Consider the following 19,318-nt stretch of genomic DNA (forward strand, 5'->3'; position numbering starts at 1 on the left):
ATATATAGCATGGTGTCTAGAACAGGGTTGGTCTTTAATAAATTGTCACTTTCCTGCAAAGAATATTGCTACCTTTTAACAACAACAAAATGATATCTCATTTCACCAGCCTCAGCATATGTCTGAAAGAAAATGAGCCTTTCAAACTGTATCAAACGAGTATATCCAGGGAGTTCTATTCTTAACTTAGAACATTGGTTTCTAAATGTTAAAAAAAAAAAAAAGAAAGAAAGAAAGAAAGAAATGAAATGAAATGAAATGCCATCAATGTAGGCCAGGAACATTTAAGTGGAAAACCCTATTCTAAGTATGGGGGCTCAGGTATAGAAAATATATCTAGAGTGGCATTTGTTATCAGGAGATAAGAACCATCCATAGAGGAAAAATGTTTTCATTAACAAAGAGACATTTCCAGAAATGTGTCCTTCTTTATACCCAAAGTGAGAGAGGACTGTAAAACTTGTCTCCTTAAAGCATTCATGGATACTATAGGCAACAGGAATTTTTCAGAAAGCACAAGCCAGAGTTTACCACTAACATTTTTAGCAACATGTAAGCTTTTATGAACAAGAGCATAATGTCCAGCACAATAGACATATAACAGAAATCCCTGTGTTTGAAAGACTCACTTTGGAACCACTGAATCCCAATGACAGAGAGCTCTCTGCATTGACTGTTGCAGGCTCTGATTCAGACTGTGACTGGGTCAAAGCTGATGGACATAGATGAGACAAGACTTGGAAACAGATAGGTCACAACACAAAGATGACAAAGAAAGAAGAGAACCTGATCTAGAACTATACTCTGTTCTGTTCACTCCTAAATATTTCATTAGTACTCTAGACAGGAAGAATCAGCAGTTACCATAAGGTATTCACTAGCTTTGCCTGTATATAAGTTAATTAAATATACCTGAATATGTATATAAATACAAATATCCTTACCTGTCAGTTCATTGGGCATAATTTAATTTGTAATTTAAAATGAGCATTCTTCCAGTGAAAAGCAAACAAGTAAACACACAGATAAAGGTACGATGTTGATGAGTGCGATGCAACAAAAGAACAGAGTGTTATAAGAGAACAATGGGGACGAAGGGGAACATACTTTAGTTTGAGTGGTCAAGAAAAGCCTGGGAAATGGGTTCAGCTAAGCTCTGCAGGTGCTCAGAAAAAGAGTGGGAGAAAAAAGATTTGTAGGCAGGAGAGATGTAAGAAGACTCCAAAGCAAGAATAAAACTCAGCTCAGTCAAGGAACTGAGTCAAAGCACTTTAGCATCTTGGTGCCCTTCCCTAGGTCATTTAAACTTTCAGGTTCTATTTCTTCACTTGGATGTCTTCAGTCTTTTTCTAAGAAGTGGAATCCTTTCTTCAGATACCGTCTGAGTTGCAAGGCCAATATGTAAAACCCACTAACGTTGAGCTCTGTTGGGAGGCCTGGAGTTCCGAGGGTCCTCAAAGAGCATCTTAGGACCCCAACACACACAGTCTCTTCCTTTGCAACTTTCCGTGACCCTGTGCCTGCTACACGCTCACCTCTCAGGAGCAAAGTGACCATGTGTCCAAAGATCCAGAGAGTGATTCTTCCCTTTTACAGGGTATTGAAAGGAACATATCCATTTTTCATCAATGTCAAGTGAAAAAAAGGAAAAAAGCAAACAGGTGGGGGGATGGAGACCCCACCCAAAAGATGAGCACTACCAAAGATATATTTAACTGATAATGAAAACTCTAATGGAGCTAAATTTTATTTCATTTTATTCATTAGCGATACAGATAGTTTTTGTACAAGTTTGTGCTATTTTTTATACTATGTCCTTGCTTATTTTGACTTCTATGATTGGTGAAATCCATTTTAATCTAAAGTCTTTTACTGCTCCACAGGAATAATTGGGGAGGACAAAACAGAAATTTTTAAAGAGACATGCAAACAGCATGCAGGGGTACTGAGGCTTCCAAGTCCTGAGGCTACTGGCTTTCAGGAATTCTCATTTTCTTCAAATGTTGGTTTAGACCTGCATTGAATTAGGCTATCATATTCCATTATATGATAAAGCATCATTTAACAGGAAGTTATACTCTTTTATGTTGTGTTTGCATTTCATTTCCATGCTACTTTTTAGAAAAAAAATAGTGATAAGTAGAAGCAGAATAGGTATTTGTAATTACTCATGAGTCATTTGCTCTCACAATTTAATAGCCATAGATCTTTAATATTTATAGCACACATTGAAAGGATTTAACATATGTAGTGATCTTCACCAAGTAACTCTATACTCTTCTTGAATATAAAGATGTAAATTTTGTCACCATTTATGCAACCTGTTAAAAATCTTGCTATTAATTCATGTGAATGAGTTTTTCCTCTAAAATTTTAATTAAAAAACAAATGCTTTGCACACTTCAATCTGCAATGTCCTACACATGCAGTTTTTTAACACTGACTGATTAGTTGGATAACAGGGCATTTCTTTGTGAGATGCTTTCTCATACCTAAAAATTCCCACAGAGCAGTTATTTTTGTATGAAAGCCCATTCAAAAACTAAATAACCATCACACCACAAGGTTCTCAGTGCCAGTAATGTTCTCTTTGCATTCCTATGTATGACAAAATGTACTCTAATATGAAAAGGGAGAATTGGCCAGGCTGGAAGGAAAGAAGAAAAGGAAGGGAGGGGAGATCGAGGACTGCCAGCCTAGCCAGGACAAGAATGCAGTTGCCCCAGCAGTGGGAGCTGGGAGACCCCTGTGCTTGGACAGGAACGTTCCCGCAGATCAGAATGTATACCCATCTGCAGGTGTCCTCTTCATGTTTTGGAAACAGAGTATTTAAAGGGGAAACTTTCACCTTACCCCAAACCTGGAGAGATTAGTAATGATCCCATAGCATTTAACACAAATTGAATGTATTATCCAGAAAGACCTGGATGGCTTTGATATAGACAAAGCACAACATATAGTGATGGAATCCAACATCAGTCTCCAACAGCTGAAAATGTGGGGAAACCAGCTATCGTTGAGATAACTGCCTGCAACAGGTACAACTTTGAGACTGCAAGGCATAATTTGATAACTAATATAATGTCAACAGAAGACTTCCTGCTCCCATAACATACAGAATTCTTCGTTAAAATGTAAATGTAGAAGAAATATTGGCCAGTGAGGTTCTTAGAGACTTTGTTGGGGCAGTGAAAACTGTGTGGCCACCAGAGAGCCCGAACACCGTAAACATCACACTGGCCCTGGTTCTGCTGCCCATTAATGGCCTGAAGGAGGACGTCTGTGTCATAGTTGGTGCTGATGTCCTGTTTTCCTCTTGTTTATGAGATGTTCAAAATCCACAGAATCAATTGAAATGCAGTCAAGACATGGAGCTTGTAATAACATGTGATAAAAATGTCACACTCAATTTTACATTGACTAGTGCAAAATTTCATTGGTTGATAAAACAAAGCAAGTGTCCACCTATCAGAAAGAGATTCACGGAGAAGGGATTTTAGCCGATGACGGAAAGTACAAACCTTCTTCTGATTCTTTGAAAAGCAGAGACTATTACATGGATTTCCTAATTACAATGGCTGCGCCCTTGGCAGTAGCACTGGTCCTTTTACTAACACTTGCTTATATCATGTGCTGCAGATAGGAAGGGGTAAAAAAAGAGAAACATGCAAACAGCAGGCATGCAACTGATCCATCACAGTGCTATTCGGAAATCTACCAAGGCGCTTTGAGACATGCCCAAGCATACAGAGACAGCATGGCCCTTTTCAACGCTCTTTCTGTGTTTCACCCTGTAACAGGAGAAATCATACCTTTTCTATACACAGACAAGTATGATAGCACTAACATGACACTGATGCAAATGTAGCAGAACTTGACACATCAGACACCAGATCTTCAACAGCAGACTACAAGTAAATGGTATCCCTGAAGAAAGAAAACTGACCCAAGCAATGGATTTTAAATCAGATAATATAGCAGTTATATCTTGCTTCTTTGCTCTTCCAATAAGGCCGTGAGCTTTTTTGGCATATGGTGTGTATGTTGACAGTATTAAGTGTGTACCAAATAATACAACATAACTTTCACTTTACTAATGTATTTTTTCCCTAAATCATTTTTGACAAGTTGTAAAACATTGATGACTTTATATTCGTTACAATAAAAAGTGATCTTTAAAAAACACATTATTAATGGAAAAGGGGGCAGTAAAAATCTATTGAGGTGAATAGGTAATTCTAGCTCACACAATTATAATTTGAGAGAAAACCATGTCAAAGAAATAAAGTCAACATTAACAAAGAGCCAGTAGCATCAGAAAGTGCATTACCATGTATAACTTTGGATTTCTACAGGAGTTGTTATTCAATGCAGAATACTTTGACAATCAATTATAATGATAACAAGTAATTCCTTTTCAACATCTAAATCTTTTTATGCCCAAGCTTTCTAGAATAATACAGCTACTTCAGCATGTCATCATATATTTTGAAATTGCATATGCCAATGTCATTTTTAAGAATCTATTAAAGGTACTTCTCTCATTGGCTAATTTTTTCTCCAGAACAATAGCAAAAATAGTAAGAGTAATACAATATAATAATATTACTGTGTTCTTCAGAATCTTAAAAAAACCACACTCTTTGTTTCTTTGAACCATCTTTATAAGCAACTTTTCAGCTATGTCATTTTTACTATTATATATCACTATCATGCTATACATTCTTTCACCAATCAGTTTTCTTAATACCACTAAGAATTCATCAATAATTGTGGGCTATTAGAAAGCAAAAATAAAGATTTTTCTAGACCCATTTTTCAAAAACAGAAGTATGCATTTTCCTAAAGGGATGAAAGAGAAGTGTTTGATTAACTGACACTCAGAAATCATTCTTGAGCAATCTGTTAGAATTTCTTTCCCTTTACAATGTTTTCTGTTCTATGCTATCAAGAACTATGAATCATAATTTCTGGCAGCTAAAACCAAAGGGGGTGAGAGTCTCTATTAGCATCCTAAAAATATGCATGTCCTAATGCTCTCTTAAAATATGTCTGCTCAGAGATGTTTCAGATTTTCTCAGCCAAGCAAAATGACATTAACTAAGACCCTGGCATGAAGATTTGCTTATTTTAGTTTGCTTAACAATGTAACCATAGCACAAAAATATTGCTACTCAATGGCAGATAAACTATTTTCTCATATTCTGACCTATTGTTTGTTAACATCATATCATAACATATCAAATCACTTATGATCACTAATTCCTTTGATCATTCACTTAGGAAGACAATAAACTAAAACTATATTAGAATTAGTTCTTTTTGGGATACAAGAGCATTCCCTCATTCCATTTTAAAGGAGTCTGGTTAGAATCATTCGGCTCAAACTAGGCATAATTGAGAACAATTGACAATTTAAATCAAGATAGCATAATGTATCTACGTCAGTAGCTGATAAATTTCTGGAAAAAAGTCAAAAGTGATACTAATATGATTCTTGTGTTCAGCATTCCACAAGGAAATTTGACTTTATTTGCCTCTTCTCTCTGAAAGTTTACTAGAGGATTCCAGGAAGAATTTCCTAAAAGAACAATATCTGGCAGCCTATTCAGCTGACTTGCAGTAAAGGATGAGTAGGATGCAGAGAAGGTCAGATATAAGTCAAAAGAGGATGTCTTGTTACTCTGATGTTACACCTTTGAGGCAAAGGCCTAATACCTTTACAGAAAATAAAATGCAACAAAATGAATACTTTTCTCTGCTTGAGACAGCAAAAGGACAAGGGTCATGTAATTGCATATCTTCTTACATTGTTTTGCCCATTTTCTCTTTTTCAACAGAAAACAACAAATTAATCAAAGAAACACTACCAACTGCTTTATTTAATGTGCTAACTAGTATATTAATGTATTTTCAAAAATATAGTATGCTTTAAGCAAGATAAAATGGAAATGTTTGATGAATTCACTGGAAAAATCTAAAGAAATATTTTTAGTAGGGAAAATATATCAAAAAAATACCAAAGAACATAAATAATTCTGGAAACAGCTCTAACAGTGACATAAGAGAAGATGGAGAATAGAAAGTGAAAGAGATTTTGAACAGGGTTTGCAGAATATACTCCAATTAACAGATGAGGAAACAAAAACAAAATATGGATTGATGACAAAAGCCTGACTTTTTTATGCTGGGATCATGCCTAGAAACCAAATATTTATTTATTCCATTAGACCAGTATTATCTAAGGATGTTTCTTGAAACATAAATTCAATTGTGCCATTATAACATATTCCAATTAAATATATGTTGTATATTTATATATTTTGCCAAAAAGAAGAATTTTATAATCAAAACGTTGGGATACACTGGGTTAAGCAATGTTTAATAGATTGCTTTATTGCAGAACTTTTCAGAGTCTTTAACTTGCTAGTGAATTTTATTACTCTCTGAAAGAAACACATGCCATGTTTCTTAAATGTATTCAACAAAGGAAATTATATATAGATAGAGTTGGAGATAAAGAGATAGATAGGTAAACAGTATATAGATAGATATGGACAGAGAGCAACTGTAAGAACTGACATCCCATAGAACCCAGACTGACACTTCGCAAGAATTTTTCTTTTCCATCATATAAAATGCCAACTTACTACCAAGGAGGAAAAATAACTGTTTTTACTTCAACTCATTCATTTAAATTTTTTCTCATCGTTTCTGTTTGAAGACTTCCTATATATTGTGCTTATTCTACTATAGTATCTTGTATTTAACTTCTTCATAAATGAAAACATATAAAGTGCTAAACATACTAAGCTGTGTTAGACTTTAGTTATGACAGTAGTTCCAAGTATAGTGACTTCGTTCTAATCTCTATTAGTGACATACAGAGCTACCCTTTTTGCTAGGAACTTCAAAACTAGAACCAAAGGAACTTTATTCAAGATGGTAGGCAGAGCATGTGAGTTAGTTACTGATTTACTTCAGACCTCATTTAAAAAATAATAATAATATAAATGTTTAATCTATTCTAAAACATTATCAGTTATAAGACATATTCTGATTTAAGAGATGTCAAAAAGTGAGGAAAATGTGCATTTAAATATGGATGAAATGCAGTATATATACCTGCAACTACAAATAGAATAGGGGACAAGTCATATGGACAAGAGCCACATCCTAGAATACACACAAAAGGGACTACAGTGTAGAAGGAAATCATTCTTCAAGGCAGAATTCCAACAAGTCTGTACTCAGAAGCTGCAGATTGGATGGAGGGTAAGCAGCAGAGGATAGTGGGAAGATAGAGGACACAGAAGAATGACTTTCCTCTTCAAACTGCATGCACAACTTCCAGCAGCAGGCATTTTCATCCCCTGGGCAAAACGACAAACAGAGAAAAACAGTTCTCAAGAGAGAGTGAATGATCTCTTTGGGGAGAATGAAAGCAATTCTACTAGGTGTGTTAGAACCCTAATTAATAACCTAGGAGACCCTTGGTTTATCTTTTTTTTTCTGAAAAAAGGGATAATATAAAAAGGGAATAAGTAAGGAATGAGACAGGGCTCTTTAAAATAATTTTTAAAAACTTGTCAGAATAAAAATGTTCATAAAAGTTTTAGCAGAAAAATAAAGGAATTTAAACCAAAAATAATTTATTCTCATATTTAATCTAAGAGAGGAAAATTTTTAGATATAAAGAACTGATCCAGGAATTCCAACATCTAATTAACATAGGTCAAAAGAAAATAGAAGGGAGAGAAGGAAATTATTAAAGAAATAATAGAAAATAACATCTCAGAACTGTTAAGTAACAAGTTTTCAGACTGAAAGGGCCAAGCCAGCATAATGAATGAAACATAATCCCACCTAGACTCACCAGGATTAAAAATTAGAACACTAAGAATAAAGATTAGATCCTAGTTGAGAACAGTGTTGTGAGCCTCTAGTCCCAGCTACTCCAGAGGCTGAGGCAGGAGGATCGCGTGCATCCAGGAGTTTAGGACGATCTGGGAAATATGCAAGACCCTCATTTCTAAAAAAAAAAAAAAAAAAAGATTAGATCCTAAATCCTAAATGTGTCCACAGAGTTACTTAAAAAGAAATAAGGATATGATTTTTTTCATTGTCAACACAAGTTGCTAAAAGGCAATGGAAGATTATTTTTCATCTAATTTTTTATATCCATCCAAAATAGCTCAGTTTATTTTAGGACAGAATAAAAACATTTTCTAAACATTCAAACATTCAGAAAATTTATAGACCATTTTTAGGGTGTACATATAGCAAAATCAAAGAAAAAATAACCTGAAAGATTCAGGAAAGAGTGAATTTAATTTGGATGAGTTTTGACAGGTACTCCCAGGTCAAACTGCATTGGGAAAGTCAAAGGCTCAATAAAGTAGATTCTCAGAGGGGAACCAGAGTGAGAAGACGGAGCAGGTCATCATTACTATCACTGATGCTGGGGGAAACCTAGAGATTTAAGAAAGTCACTTGGTGGAGGGTATAAAAGAGAAAATTCTTTTAGATTATCCCTGGAAACATTCTTCTTTGAGTAGTAAAGAGGTAGCTATACTGGACTGTAAATGTACAAGAGTAAACGTGATCCTAACACACACTATGTGGTTCTACATTGGATAATTAAGCCACATAATAATCTAAAATATGTTCATTGTTTTTCAAGTTTTAAAATCAACATAGTTACAAATCACAGAGGACAACGACGGTTATGGAATAGAAAACAAATGTTATAAACTACAAAAATAAAATGAAGGTAGCATCTATGATGTTCAGTTGGAATTATAGGTATCAGTACTACAAGTCACAGTTTTAAAAATATATATATAATGTATGTATATATTTACAACTACACACTATATAATATAAATTTAATTATATTTTTATGTAGAGATATAAAGATAAACATAATTATATGCACATATATGTACATATATATAAGGATATAGGTAAGATACCTAGATGATAAATAGATAGATAAATTTCTTGGATATTATGTCTGAGAGGACCTAGTAACTATAACACGCTGGTAACAACGAGCAGCCTTAGCACCCTGAACTTGATTTCCAAATGTCATTCTCCAGGATACAAGGTTAATTCCATGCTGCATCAGAAATAGTATAAGATAAGTATAAGATAAGTCCTCGAAGAATGATGAGAAAGTATGAAAAGGACACAGATCAAGGGGCTCCCATTGTGCAAATTTTAGCATCAAAATAATGACAATAGTGGATTATAGCTCATGAAACAAATTAAGAATCCATAAGTCTACACTAATATAAATAAATAATTTTTAAGTGAAGGTACAACTGACATAGAATAGGAGGTAGAAGAAGTAAAAAGGAAGGAAAGGAAAAGGGTAGAGTCCTATGTCTTACAAAATAAAAGCAAGAAATACCGTCTATTAATGATGCAACACAATATCAAGGTTTAATATGCTCTCTGAAAGTCCAGAAATGAGCAGAAGCAGAATTGCAAATATAATTGTATTAGGAGGGAGCAGAGAAAAACAACAAATAAATGCTCTAAATCCTGGTGTATTTCATCAGAAAGTTAATAGGGAAGAAATAGCAAGATAACCGTATTATTTAGAATATGTAAATACTTTCCCTAAGATTCAAAAGGTGGAATAATGCAAAGATAGTGTCTCTGTCTTTGAGAGCAAGGAGTGATAGATTTGGGGACTACTGCATTTTATTATAAGCCTGACTATACAGTTTAAATGTTGAGCTTCTATATTGATTTTGCTGATAAAAGCTTTAAAAAACTGGGGGATATATATACACACAACCAAACTCCTGCTTCTTTCAGAAGGTCACTACTTTTTATCATCTTTAAAAGATCTTAGCCTTTTTGTGCTTGTTTTTCAGTCTTACTAATAGTTGAGATGTATCTTAAATTTACTATGTTCTTTAAAAAGTTATACTGCTTCACACTGCCTTGTCTCAACTAAGCTTCAAATATTGCTACCTGGCTTTCATTCACTGGAATTTGATAAATTATTATTTTTTAATAATTTAGCCAAATCCGCTTTTTACCTTTACCATTCCAGTTAATATTGTGTAAATCTTTTCATTTTCTTGGAATAGTCATCTACCATCTCCTTCATAAATTCAGCAACTTGATGAAAATAATCAGTCTATATTTTGACTTTGAATTGGCCTAGCCTTTTGTTGTTACCTTTTTAAAGCACAGGCAGGTTACATCTTGTCTTTCAGAGAAGTGTCAATATAGCAATTCTCAAATTCCTATCCTTAATTGTAACTGAATGCCCAAACTTCATCTTTTAAAGTAGAAATTTTTTAGTTTTAAATGATATATATATGCCCTTGTACTTGTCCACAGTGACATTAATCGATCACTTTCCTGCTAGCTTACACAGCCAAACAAGATTTCTCACCCATTTTTCTTTATAGCTTTGCATTTTGCCACTGTGTGAGTTTCCTATTGCTGCTGTAACAAATTATTACAAACTTAATGGCTTCAAATAACAACAATTTATTATCTTAAAGTTATGGAGGTCATAAATCCAAAATCAGTCTTTCTGGGCTAAAATTAAAGTGTCATCTAGGCTAGTTGGTTCCTGCTCAAGGCTCCAGGAAAAAAAAAAAATCCATTTTCTTGCCTTTTCTAGCCTCAAGAGGCTGCCTGCATTCCTTGACCCATGGACCATCCCTCCATCTTCAAAGTGCGTCACTCCAGTTTCTGCTTCCACAGCCTCATCTTCTCTGCCCTGCTGCCTCCTTCTTACAAGAACCCTTGTGATTACATTGGATCCACCTAGATAGTCCAAGATAATCTTCCTATCTCAAGATCCTTAACTTAGTCATCTGCCTTTGCCATGTAATGTAACATACTCACAGGTTCCAGTAATTAGGATGTGGATATCTGGGGAGGCGGGCATTATTTAGCCTATCACAGCTGCTTAAAAGTTTCCTATCATGAGCATATTTGGAGAATTTTACTATGTATACCCTTTACCAGATAATTTCTCAAAAGTTTAAATAAGATTAATTCCAGTTTTGTGGGTCAGTTATATCACAAAGAGTAACTGAAGAGAGTTTAAGAGAAATTATTTACAAATATGTGAGCAACATTGAGGGAAACCCATAAAGGCTAGAGAGACACTCCTAGAGCCACAGCAGTCCAAAACTCTCAACCTGAATGGTCTACAGGAAGAAGCAATTACTGGAATTCCAAAAGAACCATTGCTTTTAGAGAAGTCCTCCTTCTATATCACACTGTGTAGAGAAATACATCCTCATTAGCAAGCAAAGAAGGACCCAGATAAATAAATATTTCCCTGGCCTTTCTCCTCCTGGCCATACATTAGCTGAACCCAACCAGAAGTCAGATGGCAAGAGAGCTGGCTGATGGAACCCATTGAGTCTAGCCTTCTGGGGCACAAAGGAGGGTGAAAAAAGGTCCAGATTGAATGTAGAGGGACAGAGAATAACCAGTAAGGTCCTCTTGTTTGCCCTTGGCCATCCATTCTCATCCTTTGTTGAAATGAAGAATACATATCAACATAGTTCCACCTGCTATCACCTTATCACAGAATTATGTCAACTCAGCCATATGCCCAATAAAAACCTGAAACTTAAAAGATATAAGAATATGAGCTAGCAGGAGAGTCAGGAAAAGTTGAGGACAAAGTAATAACTAACATAAAATATATCTGCTACTATAGCCTTGTGACAAATTTGACAATCACCGCTTCCTTCATTTGCTACCATTGTTCTTTACCTTCCGCCAGCACCTGAGCTGCTTCAAAATTTTCTTGATAGATAGAGGACCCAAACCTGCATTCCACCAAGATCTATGTTTTTAGTGTTGCTTTCTTCCTTTTCTTTTCTTTTCTTTCTGTTTTTTTTTTTTTTTTTTTTTTTTTTTTTGTTAGAGACAGAGTCTCACTCTGTTGCCCAGGCTAGGGTGCCATGGCATCAGCCTAGCTCACAGCAACCTCACACTCCTGGGCTTAAGCGATCCTCCTGCCTTACCCTCCCCAGTAGCTAGGACTATAGGCATGCACCACCACGCCTGGATAATTTCTTTCCATTTTTAGTAGAGATGGGGTCTCACTTTTGCTGAGGCTGCTCTCAAACTCCTGACCTCAAGTGGTCCTCCCACCTTGGCCTCCCAGAGTGCTAGGATTACAGACGTGAGCCACCACACCCAGCCAGTATTGCTTTCTTTACTGAATTGCCACAATTTCCCATTGACCATTATTATTGGATATGGAAGGATCAGTAGGTATCCCAGTGAATCATCTAAGTTGTAGACATGATGCTTTCCCTCCACCCCCTTACAGAGCACCAATCCAATTTCCCCTGGTAAACAGGACAAATCCTCCATGACAGTACAGTGACCACATTCTTTGCCAAAATGCCAGTGAGAAATCTCAATTTCTTATTTAACGGAACCGTGGCTGTGGTCCCTGGTGAAAGCATTCCTTTCGTGAGGATTAGGGTTTTCAATGCCACCAAGCCTAAATTCACGGAACATTGACAAAAATTTCTCAAGTGGCTTTATTAGGGTAATAGAGAAGTGACTCTCATTTATACTTCTTGGTTCTGGAAGTGTGCATTTTCACTATGGGACAGACAGCACCATATATTTGTTGCAACTTTTAAGCATATGCCACTTCTTGTAACATAGCAGTTCCACCTCACAGAATCAAAAAAAATACAGGAGCAGATTCACAATATATCCTTATGTCAGCATCCCAGGTTACTTCCTCAAAGGATCTACTCCTCCACCCTCAGTCAAGCGACTCTGGGTCTGTGAGCTGGATAAGGTCTCAGAATTGAATATAAAGTCATGAATGCTCACCTTGGCAACTTGAGTTAAATTTCTGCCCACCAGACAGACTTTTCCCACATATAAGAAGCAACACCTTTGTAAACTACACATCTATTTTCATCCCTAGGGACTTCATGATCAATGAGTCATTGCCACAAGTCCCTGTGGGTCAAACACTCTGATTATCACTCTATCCTTGCAACTTATTAAGATAATTGCACTCATCCTGTTTCTGCTGGTTAAGCAGTGACATGTGGCCTCTACCACTCTGTGATCCCATTATTCTGTTGAAATCCAAGAGTTCAATGCCAATGCATTATCTCCTACTAGCATCTCCAGTCTGCAGAGAACAGCCTCTACAGTTGCTGGTGTTTTCCCTTACCAATATATTTCTGAATTCTCTGGTGAAGGAAGTCTCTTCTTGGGGGTTTGTTTAGTGGGGGGCTAAATGAATTGTATATAATGGATTCATCCTCACATTCACACTTCCCTGAGCGTTCGGACTTCTTGCACTACAATATTCCAGGGAGGCCCCAATATTTCTTCCTCATTGACTCCAGAGCACTGTTGAGTCTAGTCTTCAATTCACCACATTTACATTATTCCCAAATGGGTGACACAATACATCTCAAAACCCAAGTAAAGGCAATATATAGATAAATTTGGCCTAATCTAATCTTATATTTTTCCTCCTTGGTTTAATACTCTTAGAAGCTACTTATATAAGCTACAGGGACTCTTACTAATACAATGTGGCAAGGTCCTGAAACTCTTTGATGTATAGTCTATTTCCTTCCTAAGCAGGCGTTGTACGTCTCTGTCTGCATTCTCCTGTGTACCTGGTTCTGCTGTTGAATGACTGTGGCCTTGGACAAGTCATTCCATATATATGAGCCTCTTGTTTAAAGTGAAGATAACAATACCTCCTCATAGGGTTGGTGTAGGGAATAAATGGGCAATATAAGTAGACAGTTACAAGTACAAAGCCTAGGACACAAGGAACATACAAAACATTGGAGCTTTTTTTTTCTCCTCTTTAAGGATCAACCTTGAAACACCCTCAGATACAAGCAAAAAATTCAGCCAGTGTAAGTTGCAAAGATTCCTTTTTACATAGGGCTAAGAGAATCTTAAATATTAAAAAAAGAAAAAAGTTCAGTTTAATTTAGACTGTCTCACACATAGTAGGCACTCCAGAACATTATTTGTGGAATTTAATTCTAACCCAAAGTTTGAATCTATACGACTGTCCTTGGAATTTGTTCTCCTTCAAGCATCTATGTCTGAAGAAAAAAATCCATAGGATTGCCAGATTTACCAGTAAAAGACAAATGCATCATAAATTGATATTTTAATTACTCATGAGTGGGATTGATGCTTAGCCTTGAGTATACTTAACAGGTTTTGTTGTTCACGAAAGCCTTTATTTCCACTGACATTGGCAATCAGATTATGAATCTTAGCTCCAGTGCGGTAATTATGTCAAATTCAGCTTGGGAGGGTAAAATGTTCAGTAGAGAGCAGTTGCCCTTGTTAAGAAGGAAAAAGCACGAGAAGGATAAATGATTGCTTATCAAAATTATTCTACTTGGTGAATGATAAAGTTCTTACAGAGGTGTAGAAATAAAACTACTGTTAGAAAACTAATCCTCACCTTATATGGCAAAAGTAAATGGAAGGATAAGAGAAGTGAACCACAGAAAATTTATTTGTTGGCTAGCATATTTTATTCTCTCATTGCCTTGGAAGAAAGTGTAAACATACTAAATCTCCACATGTTTTAATTTATACTAATATTTTCACCAATTAATTTGTTGGGGAACGCCCTTTTAAAAGCTGATGCATTTAGTACTTGTTTGCCATCTACTTGTGATGTCAATGCTAATTGCTTTAAGAACCTACAGTTTGGATAAATGGCCATATGTATGTATTGCAGAGACTACATCCATTCTTGGGGGAAGCAACTTTCTAAACAGCAAAAAGGTGCAATGTATAAATGCATAATCTGGAGTCATCTATTAGAAATTCATTTATTCCAAATACTTCCCCCAATGTGTAAAATTGAGATACAAAATAACTATTCCATGATGTGCTTCAAAAATGTACCAGATGTATTTCTCCATTCTGGTGGGAACCTGTGGATTAGCCTTCCCACACGAGCCATCCCAATGCAGGAAAATCATTTCCTCCTACTTTTCCCAAGAACTCGGTTGCCATTTGCAGGATGTTACGGGAAATTTGCCACAATACATGAGACACTTTTGTCTCTTGCTGGAATTTTGCAAGCATGCACTGCCATGGTTTGAAGTAGAGGTCAAGCTATTTGTTTCATACAGTGAGATCTGTAATATAACATAACGCTTCATCAGGGGACCAGGAGCTTGCCTCACTCTTCCAAAGCCATTAGAACTGACGGTATAACCCATTCATTGACGTCAAACTACAGAACAGGAAGGCATAACAGTTAGCTACAGTCATCCCTGCTGATTTCACAGTGCTGGAGATTGCAACAGCATGACTAGGTGCTGCCAGGGGAGGGGAAGGAGCTGGAAAGCCCATTCAAAATTGAGTTCTCTTCTTAAGAGAAGTTTAAACTCTGCCATGCTGTTTGCTCTGAGCACCAGAGAAGTTTGAACAACAATAAACCATTGTGTTTGTATTTTATTCATCTGGTAGGCCTGGTAGAACCAAAAGCAGAAAAATAATTATTTCTAAACAAGAATCTGAACTGTTTATATAACCAACGTTTCTATTTAGTCAAGGAAGAAAACTATTTTTAAATCAATTTTCTCTTGAAAAACAATGACTCAATTTAAGGGAAGAAATGCTTTATAAACTTTAAAATATAAAAATCTCAATTTAAAAAAACCCCACATTTGAAAAAAGAATACTTTATAGAAGTTTTAAGAAACATTCCTCATTCACTTCAGGTGTTTCTGTAATTTTTGTTTGTTTGTTTTGCACTATAAGAAATATATCAAAGTGTGAGAAAGTCTCTTGTGTGGATCTGACAGAAAAAGCCCAATAAAGGTACTGCAGTTGATTTGACCAATTCTAAGTCATTACCCTGGGCTTATGCCTTGACTACTGTGCTAATACTGTGAGTCACCAAGGTATATAGGTTATGTCCCCTATTATAAAAATGACCAGATAGACTCATAAATGGAATAGTTAATTACAATGAAATATAGTTGATCTAATCACAAATTGGGAATGGCTATTCATATGGAAGAAAAAAATGCAGTCTGCACATGATGAGTTCAGAGGCAATCCTAGAGACATGTCTATTATCAGATATGATCCAAATAAAAAAATTAAAGTTCTGCCAAATTATTATCTCACCGTGGCCTTCACTATGGGAATATCCTTAAAAAGAGGGGGAAAAGCTCATCAAATTCTAAATCTGAGATTTTTTTTTTTAATCTTCATAGTAAAGAAACAAAACAATATACACCTTGAAGCAGCCCCACAAATCTTTAATAGCCATATGAAATAGTTATTTCTTTTTTCTCACCTTCCCCTTGGCCATCAACCCAGCCCAGTCTATTCTTTGCAGCCCTCTTCCCCACATACACACACAAACACACAGGTAGAAGCAGCTTCCACTGAGGTTACCCATGATAAAAATGACACTAAATCCAACAGACATATTTTTAGTCCTTGTCCTACTTGACTTCTAAAAAGGCATAGACCACTAGTTACACTGACTTCCCTTGTCTCCATAACATGTCACTTTCTTGGTCTCCCTTCTACTCTGGCCAATCTTCTTTGCAGGCCTGTCCTCTACTCCTTGGGCATTAGTGTTAGTGTGAATTTGTCTTCTCTTTTCACTACATATTCTCTTCCTAGGCAATCTCTTTTAAGCTCATGCAACTTTTACAGACATAAATCACAAACTCTACTCTGTATTGCAAACCTCCCATTTCAGGTCACCAACTGCCTTGACATGTTCACTTGGCTGTCTCACAGAATTACATATTTAAGATATTGAGAACTGATCTCATAATAGTTCTCTATCCTAAATTTGGTTTTCTCCCAATGTTTCCTGATGGCACCACATCAATCCAATTGTGCAAGCCAGAAACCTAGGAGCTATCTTTAACAGTTCTCTTTGCAAATTCCTCTGTATAGAACCAATACATCAGAAGCCTCTATAAGATATTTCTCTGGTTTTTTTAATTGAATTCATCCACTCCAGTTCATTTTAATGCCACTACCCTCATTCACGCTGCCATTATATCTTGTCTGGACCATTAAAACAGTCTCATCATTGAGCTTTCCACTTCTATGCTTGCCCCATCCAAACTAAAGCTCCACTGAAGCCACAGTAAAGCAAGTAAATAAATAAACAAGAAAACAAATACATAAATAAATGAATTTACTTCTATCACCCAGTGCATAAAACACTTTAGTAGTTTCCCACAGCTCTTAGATAAACAACAAGGCTCCTCAGGCTTCTACTCCTCTCCACACTCATTAGCATATCTCCTGCAGGCACCCTCGCCTACTGTCTGCTCCTCGAACATGCCGCCTTCCCTCCCGACTCACGATGTTCCCTCTACTGAATACTTTTCCTCTCCTGCCCCAGTCAATCCTTCCTCACCTCTAACGTCACTTCTTCACAGAAGCCTTCGAGAATTCCCTGATGAGGCCAAATTGCCCATAATGTGATCTCATAACATCCCTGTACCTCTAATTTGTGGCACTTATCACGGTTGTAATATGAAAGTCAAGTGTGTGATCATCAGATGTACGTAGGCAGCAAGCTCTGTGACAGGACTGATGGGGCTATTTCACTCACCACGGTGTTCCCTGCTTCAGCACATTACAGGTGACATTCAATACTAGCAGAATGAATGAATGAATGGCATTCTGGAAATTCTTGCTAAATGAAGGTAAGTGCTCATTAAAAATACGGATCAGTCAAAGAACACTACTTAAGTGACCACAAAACCTGAGGCTCATAAACAGTGAGGCTGATGGTGTTGGTAACAATTAAAATGAAGATGGGGACAATAATGACACTGATGACAATGATGACGTCAGCTCATACTCAGTGAGCTTTATTTGACACATCAACAAAGTGTTAGTGCAATCCTCATCATAGCCCTAAAAGCAAATATTCCTGTCCCCTTCTTGTGAGAATGTGGAGATTCAGAGAGAGGAAGGTGATTTGTGCAATGACTATCATTAGAATATGGCAACCTGCTCAAGTTTGTTTTTATTATTTTTATCTGTAAGGTGGAAGAGTATTCCTAACTTTTTTCCAATCCAATAGTGCCGAACTTTATACATTTAATGCTCTTGGGGGAAATTGCTGACCTTTAACAACAAGTTTATTAACAAACATTTCCAATAATTTGATTGCATTGTGGCTCATCATCAGTAAGTGGAACTTCATTCTTTGGTACTGCGAAAGTATTAATTTAGAATGCAGTGTGTCCAGAAAGCTAAAGTAGTCAGTTGCCTTGAATTTTTTTTCTTACTACAGTGATCTCTCAAAATACCTAACTTCTTGCTCAGATTAAACAACAACAACAAAAAAGAGGTTTAACTTTTTACAATATTAAAATAGAAATTCTATTCCTGGTATAGAAAGTAGGACTACACACACTTTAATAATACATCTTCTACAAAGAGAAAATGAATTTATCATGACTGTTTTACATGTCTCTAATAAATGTTTTCATGTACATTATTCCAAAATAACCTATAAAATGTACTTGCAAAACATATTATAACAATATAGAATGTATCAGCAAAATAAACCACCATAAATAATAATTATTCCTTCCTTGTACACTCACGTTTATAGACCTTCTGTCACTTTTTATGGCATAGCTACCATACAGTAAAGCTGCATAAATACTATTAAACAGAAGCCATGACTTTTTGATATAAAATAAATTCTAATGGTTGCTTAACTCTTTAAGTGTCCAAAAAGGTTTCTTCAACCCTAACCAACAGTTCATGATAATACTGACTAAATTCTCCAAGATATTAGGTTCCACTTCCTCTGATCCTCCCAGTATTTGTTGTATATAAATTATCTTACATGAACCTTTTGGCACCTAAATTTTTAGAATATATAATTTGCAATATCAACTATTTGGATGAACCTGTGAAAATGACAGCTGATCCTGTTTTAAGAAACGTGTCACTCCGTCTCACAAGAAGTCATGCAATACCGAGACCTAATGATGGTTTTACAACTGTTTTCCAGCATATTTTTACATTGCATGCATTTTCACTTCCAGCCATGAATCCAATACTTAACAAGACAGAAAATTAATAATTCAGCTGAACATGCTTAACCAGGTAATGCAATCACATGCTAACTCCTCAGATGAATGAGTTGCATTTTATTTTCTAGACAACAGATTTTAAGTCATCTCATACTATAACCAAGGCAACTGGAATCGTAATGCACCAAAAAGTGCAATAAGCATACACTTCAAAAGTGCTTTTCTTCTGTGTTTGCACTAAACATGGGAGAGGG

The 19,318-nt window shown here is 36.0% G+C and overlaps 1 long non-coding RNA gene and 1 pseudogene across 1 annotated transcript in view; one reads left to right on the top strand and one right to left on the bottom strand.

Moving 5' to 3' along the window:
• The first annotated feature begins 2,711 nt into the window (after nucleotides 1–2,711).
• LOC123643292 lies at nucleotides 2,712–3,931 on the top strand (annotated as a pseudogene).
• A 3,157-nt stretch (nucleotides 3,932–7,088) lies between these two features.
• Nucleotides 7,089–19,318, bottom strand: part of LOC123643293 — a 65,095-nt gene continuing 52,865 nt past the window's right edge. Inside the window, exons 2-3 of the long non-coding RNA XR_006736746.1 lie at nucleotides 7,877–8,032; nucleotides 7,089–7,373 (exon numbers count right to left, since the gene is read on the bottom strand). This is a non-coding gene — a long non-coding RNA (uncharacterized LOC123643293). The remainder of the gene's footprint in view (nucleotides 7,374–7,876; nucleotides 8,033–19,318) is intronic.

Source organism: Lemur catta, chromosome 8 (genome assembly GCF_020740605.2).
Source record: "Lemur catta isolate mLemCat1 chromosome 8, mLemCat1.pri, whole genome shotgun sequence".
Lineage (NCBI taxonomy): Eukaryota > Metazoa > Chordata > Mammalia > Primates > Lemuridae > Lemur > Lemur catta.